The 6,379-nt window shown below is 38.0% G+C and overlaps 1 non-coding gene across 1 annotated transcript; it reads left to right on the forward strand.

Annotated features, from left to right (window-relative positions):
- The first annotated feature begins 4,665 nt into the window (after window positions 1–4,665).
- LOC139077544 (U6 spliceosomal RNA) lies at window positions 4,666–4,772 on the forward strand. The gene has a single exon (XR_011530167.1). It is a non-coding gene; the product is annotated as a U6 spliceosomal RNA (small nuclear RNA).
- Window positions 4,773–6,379: the final 1,607 nt, after the last annotated feature.

Below are 6,379 nucleotides of genomic sequence, written 5' to 3' on the forward strand. Positions count from 1 at the left end.
ACAAGGGTCATAGATCTCCACCAGGAATTCTTGAGATGGCAAAACCAGTCTTATTACAATCAACTATGATTCTCTAACCCAGGTGTCAGCAATCTTTTTCTGGGAAGGGCCAGATGAATAGTAAATACTTTCCGCTTTGTGGGTACAGTTTCTGTTGCAACTACTCAACTCTGGCACTGTAGTTCAAAGCAACCATAGACAATATGTGAAAATATGGTTCACAATATGTGAACATATGTGTTTCAATAAAACTTTATTTCAAAACAGGCAATGGCCTGATTTGTCTCTTGGGCTGTAGTTTTTTGACCCTTGCTCTAAACATTCCCCCCTCCCTAATGTCTAAAATTAATGAGGGAGAAAGAGCATCATCATAAATGCGAATCAGCCCAATGGGAATGCTGTGGTTGCCCCCACTCTCTACCCCAGCCAAGTGAGGGGGACCAGAGAATCACTTGACAATGCAGAAGGTGTGCACAAAGGGAAGACTTCCATCTCTTTACCTGGTTAGAACTGTGCCTAAGGAGGGAACTTAATGGCTCTGCCCTTCATCTAGGCAAACAGGAAAAGAACGGGAAAGAGGAGGCAGGGCTGAGAGAGGCACTGAAGCAGAGAGAGGAGCAAGTGTTTGGTATAACAATGATGCATAAGATTCCCTTAGCTCCAGGGGTCACAAAGGAAGGAAATTGGACTTGCTTAGTTTTGCTCTAATTTTATGTACAAGGACTTGCCTCCTGGCCCAAAGAGTACCCAATCAGTTATGGAAGAGTTTGAGTGGGGTCAGACCTCTCAGCTCAGAGAACCTAGGTGATAGGGAGGCTGCCAGGCTCTCCCAAGAATACACACGACACCTCAAAGAGAGAGGGGCTGGTGACCTGCCATGCAGTAGGTAATGTACAGCCAGTTGGAGGTGGAAAGAGAAGCAGCCACAGCCAGCAAAGGGCCACAGCAACAGCCAGATTAGTAAGAGACACTCGTCTGTTCTCGAGGAGAGAGAGGGCAGGAACGTCCCAGAGTCAGACGACGTGTCCTCTCCTTCTCCTAAACCACACACTCAGAGTGAGGAAAGCTGAGGGGGAATCAAAGAACAGACCCCACCTCCCACCACACTCAGCTTCTCTCGACCCAGGAACCTGGTCAGGCAGAGGAAAGGAAGCTGTAAACTGGAATGAGATGGGAGCTTTTAAGCAGATGGAATTTTGGTTTTGTTTTTGGTTTTTTGATTTTTGATTGGGGGGGTTGAGAAATAATTTAAATGAAATAACTATGTGTAAGTTTGTGTACAATGTAAGGCCATGCTTTCTGAATAACTTCCCATAGCTCCTGGCAGAGAGTTACCTACCATGACGTCTAAACAGTCTGGGTCAAGTGTCGCAATCAATGGCAGCCTTTTGATGTTAAGGCCCAAAGTCACTGAAGTAAATAATAAACATACTAAAAGCCCTACAACATGATAAGGAGAATTTAGAAATCTGAGTGGGAAGGAGTAATGAAGCCAAGATCAAATGCTGGCTCCCTTCCAAAATCACTAACACAACCTGCTATTAAGCCAAAGCAGATCTGTTGCTTCCTGTGTAGTAAGGAGAGGACCATCTCCACACAGGCTTCATAGTGCCCCCAGGAGACAAGGACTGATTCGGGCTACTTACTGAGATCTGAAGGGATGGATAACTGAAGTTGACCTGAAAATTATGGAATCTGACATGGAGAAGGAAAGGAAGACCTAAAACAACGCATCTGGGGGCCATGACTGCTGTGGGGAAAAGGGTTAGCATTTATATACCCTGGGTTGAGACTGTTTGAAAACCAAATACCAATTTATAGAAACTTCTCACCAATCTAGAGTCTACTTATTTAGCATTTTTGGCTACACATGCCAGAGTCAAGAAATCAGACAGACAGACAGACACGCACAAACACACACACACACACACACATACACACACACCCCTCTGTGGAGAAAAACATCCCCTCCCTTTATATTCTTCTGTAAACTACTGAAGTCTTCACTCAAAGCTGAATGAGCTAAATGCTAAAGGTGATTGGACTGTTTTTTAAAAAAATCTCGAATAGTTAATGTTCTACCATGCTGAGTTGCAAGGGTTCTCATCCTACAGTAGGTAATATTAAAGCATTGCCTGTGGGATCAGAAAGACTCTCATTTGATTTCTGCTTCCGCCGTTTAGTAGCTGTGTGACCTGGATGTGGAACTTCTCTCACAGCTTTGTCCCCTCACTGTAAAGGAAGGATAATGATACCTCACAGAGAGGTTGTGAGGATTAAACTTTGTAATAAATGTAAAGCCCTTGGTACTGTGACTGGCTCCTAAAAACAACTCAGTGAGTTTGTTTTTGTTACTGACACTGCCATCAATATCATAGAAAGATCAGGAGGCAGAAAAAGGAGATAAAAATGGCTCAAGTGAAAAGGATAGGTAGAGATAAGGACTTCTAATAGTATGATAATATAATATTCCTTATGTGATTCTGGGGGCTCATCAAGAAACACTTGTTTTTAATATAGCTTATTAAAGGCAGATAGAACATACTACTTTGTAGAAAAACTATTAACAACTAAAAGAGAGAGTTGGTCTATAAAGAAATGTGCTTTAATTATCTAGAAAATTCACTAGTGAGTGATATATGAAGATATGTGAATCTACCTGTGAATGCAATCATTTGAAAATGTATGAATATTGAAAATTACTGCTATAGACAAGTAATGTATCATAATGTTAAAACTTAGTCCTTAATCATCCATAACCCACAGTTTACATGAGATTCTGTCTCCTCCAAAATCCACAGCAGATTATGAGGACACTCAAAATCTAAAGCTGAATGAATGAGGAAAGTGAGTCACCCCATTCAGTGTTTCATTAGAAGAATCTGCTGAGGGCCTAAATGTGCCAGGTATTATGCTGAGCACTTTAGATAAAAACCGTTAAGACCTGGTCCTGCCTAATGGTGCTGTACTCTAACTGGAAAGGACAGAAACCTGGAAGGATCTTCCCACTTAAAGGGCCAGGAGTGATAAACTAGATGGGAAATTGCTAGAATATACCTAGATGGGCATACTGAGGAAGAAGTTAGCCAAAAAGGTGGGGACGACACAGAGAGGTATGTACCTGGACACAATTATGACAAATCAGCTGATTCAACAATAGAAACAGGAAAGGAGACACTGTGTGGCCTTGGTAACTCAGCCTGTATGAGGCTGCATTAACCAAAAGAGACCAGAATAAACACAGAGCAGGAAGTTAGAAGCATCACAAAATAATGCTTTACCACGGAATGGCCTGGAATCAAAATACAGGAGAGCAATAGGCAAACTGGATCTAGAAAAGTGAGTACAACTGATAGAGTGGCCAAATCTAGAGACTTCTCGAGAAGCGAAATGTTTTTGAAGTTGATTTTTTGTTTTTTAACCCTCAAAGAAAGATTTCGTCCCTCCACCCCCATCCCAAGCTGTCAAAAACAAAAATGAAATTTTGCAGATGTTATCTTTGTGTCATTACTGCTCAAATTATAATCATGGTCACAGTATACTGTACAACATGCAAGCTTAGCAACCAGTGGTCAGAGGGAGGATATCGACGGTGAAGATCAATCCTTTCCCTACCACAAGCCTGTAATGCAGCCCTAAATGGGAAGATGGTGCATATGTTGCTGAGCACATTATCCACAAAGTTTAGAACGGATCCTTGCCCTTACTGTGTGACGGAGAGCAACTATATGGCAATTCTTTCACCTATAGAAGAAGCTGCATTCCCTTTGGCATACGTAACAACCATCAATCAAGATTTTGATATGTCTGAATGGCTCCCTCCAACCTATTTACGTGCCTCAAAACGTCTACTGCATTCACATAGATAAGAAGGCCACAAATGAGTTTGAAATTGCTGTGGGGCAATTATTGAACTGCTTCCCAAATACTTTGATATCATCAAAGTCTGAGTATATTACTCACAGGGGAATATCCAGACTCCAGACTGTCCCCGCCTGCATGGGAGATCTTCTAGCTTCAGACGTTCAGTGGAGACACTTCATTAAAATCTGTGGTCACAATTTCCCCCTAAAAACAAATAAGCAGATAGTGCAGTATTTGAAAACATTGAATGGGAAAAACATTACTCCTCACTTAGTGTCCACTTTGAAATCTGCCGAAAGGATCAAATATGCTCGTAGACTGTCTTTTGTCCTAAAAACACGTAGAAAGAAGGGTCCCTTGCCAAATCAACTCAAAATCCACTTTGCTTCAGCTTACACTGTCCTTACAAGGGAATTTGTCCATTTTGCTCTTTTTAATAAAATAGCCATTCAGTTACTTCAGTGGTCCCAAGATACCTATGAAATATACCTACAGTCCCGATGAACTATTCTGGATTTCACTTAAGATTCCGTGTGAGTGTGTTTCCCTCCTCATTTCTTATTAATTTTTACTTCTTAACCAAGGTAATATATCATTGTGGTTTTAAAATCAAACATCATTAAAAGGCTTAGTGTAATGAAGAATTGAGGGCCATGCCTCTCCTCACATGCAGTCCCAATTACCAAAGGCAACTATTATCATATTTTCAGCTGTTTCTCCTGTTGTTACCTCTATATAAATAATATGTCTATACTATCATTTCTTAACATATCAGATTTTAACATTAATTAACAATATCCTGTGCTCACTTCAGCAGCACGTATACCAAAATTGGAACGATACAGAGAAGATTAGCATGGCCCCTGCACAAGGATAACGTGCAAATTCGTGAAGCATTCCATATTTTTTTTTTAAAAAAAATCAATATCCTGTTATAATTGTTGAGAACTACGTTTTCATCCTTTACCCACAAATTTTCCTTCACTCATCTTTTTAAAACCATGATTTTAAATCAATTGTCAATGTTTATATTATTATAACTATGAAGCTATAATTTATAACTGACAAGAACTCTACTATAATTACATTTACTTTCTCCTAAATATTTTGTTTTTCCTGAGGTTAATGATTGCTGCAGGTCTTTCATCCCTTACTTACTTATTTTTATATATACTTATCACTAATATTTCCAGAATGCTTAAACTAATCTGTCAAATAAATATCATTATTTTTCAAGCGTTCAACTCTTTACCAGCTCCTTTTTCCTTCCGAGTCTAGACATTTCTCCCCTTGGGCCTATCATCAAGCTCTGATCCTAGGAATTCTCTTCCCCACACCTATGTTAGATCCCATATTCCAGAGAATCTATGTCTTTGTCTTTTAAAGATACATCCTGAATATTTAAGAATTAAATAACACAACATCACACATTTGCTTCAAAATAATCTGAGGGTAAGTGAGGAAGGAAATCATGATTGGCTCTCTTTTGATAATTATTGACCCTGGCTGATGGGTATACAAGTATTAATTATTTTATGTGTTTAAAGTTTTCTAAAGTAAAAAGATTTTTAAACTTTAATCCCAGATATTTCTCTTTTTTGGCAGTTATGCTAAATGGGATCATATTTTTAGTTATGTTGTTTATTTTACTTATGAAGTCTGTTAATTTTTGAATATTATTTTTTGAACCCAGCCATATAACTAAATTTTCACATTCATTTTAACAGTTTTTCAGTTGATTATCTTAGATTTTTCCATTTATTCAATCATAATCTGCAAGCAAATGATAAACTTCCCAAATTTCCAATTATGTTAATTTCTTTATCTTATCTAAATTAACAATTATCTCCAGGATAATATAAAATAATAGTATTGATAATAGGAATTTTTATCTTGTTCCTAACTTTAATAAGAAATGTTTTAGGTGTGTGTTTGGTGATTTCTACTTGTTTGTTAGTAAGGGGGTAGCTTTCTCTCTCTACTTTTTCCATACTAATGTCTACTTAGATTTTTCACCCCTTCTGCAGTCAGTTTTGATAAATTATATTTTCCTGGAAAATCATCAGTTCCATCCAAATTTTCAAATTCATTTGCTGACAGTTGAACAAAGGCATTTCTTAAAAGACTTTGAAGTTCCCTATGTATCCATGGCTCTTCCTACTTAGCAATTCGTGTTTTGTGTATTTATGCCTTTCCTCTTTTTTTTTCCCCTTGGATTTACTTATTAGTTCTGCCATTTTTCTCTTTTCCAATTCATTAATTTCAAGTTGTCATTATTAATTCTTGCATTTTGCTTTTATGAAATTTGTTTTGGTGCTCTTTTTCTAACTTTTTTAAATTGGTTGCCTTTTTTCATTTACTTTTTAAAACTATAATTTCTTCTAGTTACTACTTTGGGTATATTCCATAGTTTCTGATAAGTTGGACTTTCATCATGATTACTTTCTGGATATTACACAATTGTAATTTTGCTTTCCTCTTTGAAGAGCTGTATAAGAAAAAGTGTTTTTAGAGT

The sequence above is a fragment of the Equus przewalskii genome, chromosome 19, assembly GCF_037783145.1.
Source record: "Equus przewalskii isolate Varuska chromosome 19, EquPr2, whole genome shotgun sequence".
Classification (NCBI taxonomy): Eukaryota; Metazoa; Chordata; class Mammalia; order Perissodactyla; family Equidae; genus Equus; species Equus przewalskii.